We start from the raw sequence: 3,626 nt of genomic DNA on the forward strand, positions 1-3,626 counted from the left end.
TTCTTATCCAAATAATTTGCCCCGTCACTTCAATTGTGCTCATTTCGACAGGTAACAGTGTGTTTGATTATCTCCCAATTATTTTAAAGTCAGTTTCTCTATGAAATGTGTGTCAGTGCCTTGATCACTTAATGATGTTGTTTCACTCTGTTGGCCCCATTGACCATTTCCGGCCATGCGGTTTGTCAAGTAGTGTGCATGCATGGGGCCTGCTCTTCAATGCATAATGGCAAGCCAGCCAATTAGTTTCTTCACACGTAACTCATCTGCACACGTACGCAGTGCCCCCAATGTTATACCACACATTCTTGAACCTTTTGTGATCTTATCAAAAGATCTCAAAGTTGTTGCTTATCTCTCCACAGATGATCCAGATGCCTTGGGTGGTGGCCAGAGTAGCAAATTTTTGTTCCCTTAAATAAAAGCATAGGCAAGGACACAAGCATTACCAAGAGAAAATGTATCAATGTATTAGCCTTCTCTAAACTTTCCCCTTCATATTAATGCCAGATTGAAATATTCCATTGAATTGCCCCCAATATTCCAATTCCCATTCCCTGTTTTGATTTCCTGTCTCATTCGTCTATCCTCAATTACTTCTTTTTTTTAATAAATTTAGATTAGCCAATTATTTTTTCCAATTAAGGGGCAATTTTAGCGTGGCCAATCCACCTACTCTGCACATTTTTGGGTTGTGGGGGCGAAACCCACGCAGACACGGGGAGAACGTGCAAACTCCACACGGACAGTGACCCAGAGCCGGGATCAAACCTGGGACCTAAGCGCCGTGAGGCGGTTGTGCTAACCACTAGGCCACCGTGCTGCCCTTATCCTCAATTACTTAATCCTATCACAACCATGAGACCTGGAGTTATCTTGCAGTCCAATATCTTCATGTTTAAAATAGAAATCAACATTTCCATTTGATTCCAAGCAGGAACATTGTGATTGTTTGTTCTTTGTCTTAAATTACACATTTGTTTTACGGTAATTTGCTCAATTACATTGTCTTTCCACATCACAGGAGTGTTTCAAATTCGAACAACAGTGTTGTTGGCTTTCAGATTATTATTAATGTCCAGTTCATCCCTTCTTTGTCTGAAGTTGTAGGATCTCTTCTTCAAAATAGGCTTTGTCCTTATGTCCATGGACAGCAGTTAAACTGTATGTTTTTTTTACATCATCGTTGTTCTTGTTACTCATCAAATAGATTTCACTAGATTTCCGGTTGCGGTGACGCGGAGCTAAGCCGCACGTTCGGTGGCTCCCGCTATTTTCGGTCTTTTGGGCACCTTTAAGGGCCCAGAGCGGTGCTGGCTGGACTTTTCCCGGTGGGGGAACACATCTGCTGCGTTTATCTGCCGGTGGATGGACTGGACCAGGTCAAAAACTCGGCTTTGGAGCAAAGAAAGGTGCGAGGCAGGAAGAACAAGATGGCAGCGGGCAGGGAACCGGCAGCAGTGGGCGCAGGAGCAGCTTCAGAGAGCTGAAAGCTGAGCTGCTGGAACCGCTTAAGGCCTCACTGGATAAGGTCATGGCGACTCAGACGGCTCAGGGTGCAGAGATCCGAGAGCTACGGCAAAAGGCCTCGGAGCATGAGGATGAAATCCTAGGCCTAGCAGTGAAGGTGGAATCGCACGAGGTGCTCCACAAAAAATGGCAAACGAGGATGGAGGAAATGGAGAACCGCTCGCGGCAGAAGAACTTGCGGATCCTGGACCTCCCGGAGGGGCTGGAGGGATCGGACCTGGGGGCCTATGTGGCCTTGATGCTGAACTTGCTAATGGGTGCGGGGTCCTTCCAAGGGCCCTAGGAGTTGGAGGGTGCGCATCGAGGGTTGGTGAGAAAGCCCAGGCCAAACGAGCCGCCAAGGGCGGTGCTGGTCCGTTTTCACCGCTTCGTCGACCGTGAGTATGTGCTGAGATGGGCGAAGAAGGAGAGGAGCAGCAGGTGGGAGAACGCAGAGATTCGGATTTATCAGGACTGGAACGCGGAGGTGGCGAAGAGAAGGGCTGGTTTTAACCAGTCGAAGGCAGAGCTGCACAAGAGAGGGGTGAAGTTTGGCCTGTTACAGCCGGCACGCCTCTAGGTCACTTATAAAGACCGCCAGCTCTATTTTGACTCCCCAGAAGATGCCTCGGCCTTCGTCCAGGCAGAGAAGCTGGACTCGAGCTGAGGGGGGTTGGGGACTGATGTATATTGTCCGGAGGCTCTATTTTCCCTGGTACTTCTTTGTTGGTCCTTTTTTGTTTTTTCTCTTTTTGGGGCTTTTCAACTATTTATTTTGATGCCTTTTTCACTGGTGGAGGGTTGGGGAGCTGTATCGCGGGTGGAGGGTTGGGGAGCTGTATCGTGGGTGGAGGGTTGGGGAGCTGTATCGCGGGTGGAGGGTTGGGGAGCTGTATCGCGGGTGGAGGGTTGGGGAGCTGTATCGCGGGTGGAGGGTTGAGGAGCTGTATCGCGGGTGGAGGGTTGGGGAGCTGTATCGCGGGTCGAGGGTTGTGGAGCTGTATCGCGGGTGGAGGGTTGGGGAGCTGTATCGCGGGTGGAGGGTTGGGGAGCTGTATCGCGGGTGGATGGTTGGGGAGCTGTATCGTGGGCCCGTTGGGTCGCGCGCCCTTTTCTTTCCCGCGTTTTAGGTCAGGGGCGGGGTTTCAGATGGAAGCGCGGGCTTTTTTCACATGGAACGTAAGGGGGCTGAACAGGCCGGTCAAGCGGGCATGGGTGCTTGCGCACTTGAAGGGGCTAGGGACGGACGTGGCTATGCTCCAGGAAACGCACCTTAGGGTGGCGGATCAGGTTAGGCTGAGAAGAGGGTGGGTTGGACAAGTGTTCCATTCGGGGTTAGATGCGAGGAACCGGGGGGGTGGCGATTTTGGTGGGAAAGAGCTTGTTGTTTGTGGCGTTGAGCGTGGTGGCGGATACCTGTGGCAGATACGTAATGGTGAGCTGTAGACTCCAAGGGGAGCGGGTGTTGCTGGTCAATGTGTACGCCCCAAATTGGGACGATGCAGGCTTGATGCGGTGCATGCTGAGCCGGATTCCAGACCTGGAGACGGGGGGGCTTGATATTGGGAGGAGATTTTAATACAGTGCTGGACCCGGCCCTGGATCGTTCGATGTCCAGGAACGGTAAGAGGCTGGCGGCGGCCACAGTGCTGAGGGGGTTCATGGACTAGATGGGAGGGGTGGACCCTTGGACGTTTATGAGGCCGGGAGGTAGGGAGTTCTCGTTTTTCTCACATGTCCATAAGGCTTACTCTCGGATCGACTTTTTTGTCTTCGGGGGCTGATCTCGCTGATTCCGAGGGTGGTAGGGGCAGAGTATTCGGCAATATCCATATCAGACCACGCTCCGCATTGGGAGGACCTGGAGATGGGGGAGGGGAAGGATCAACGCCTGCAAGGTACCTTGCCCCCCTGCAAGGTACTCTTCGAGTCCGGTAGTGGTGGCTACCCTCAAAATCTGGGGGCAGTGGAGGAGGCATAGGGGGGAAGTGAAGGCCTCGGTTTGGTCCCCGATACGGGGGAACCACCGGTTTGTACCAGCGAGGGTAGATGGAGGGTTTTTGAGTTGGCACAGGGGAGGTATCAGGCGGATGGGGGACCTCTTCCTAGACGGGAAG

This window comes from Scyliorhinus canicula, unplaced genomic scaffold (genome assembly GCF_902713615.1).
Source record: "Scyliorhinus canicula unplaced genomic scaffold, sScyCan1.1, whole genome shotgun sequence".
Lineage (NCBI taxonomy): Eukaryota > Metazoa > Chordata > Chondrichthyes > Carcharhiniformes > Scyliorhinidae > Scyliorhinus > Scyliorhinus canicula.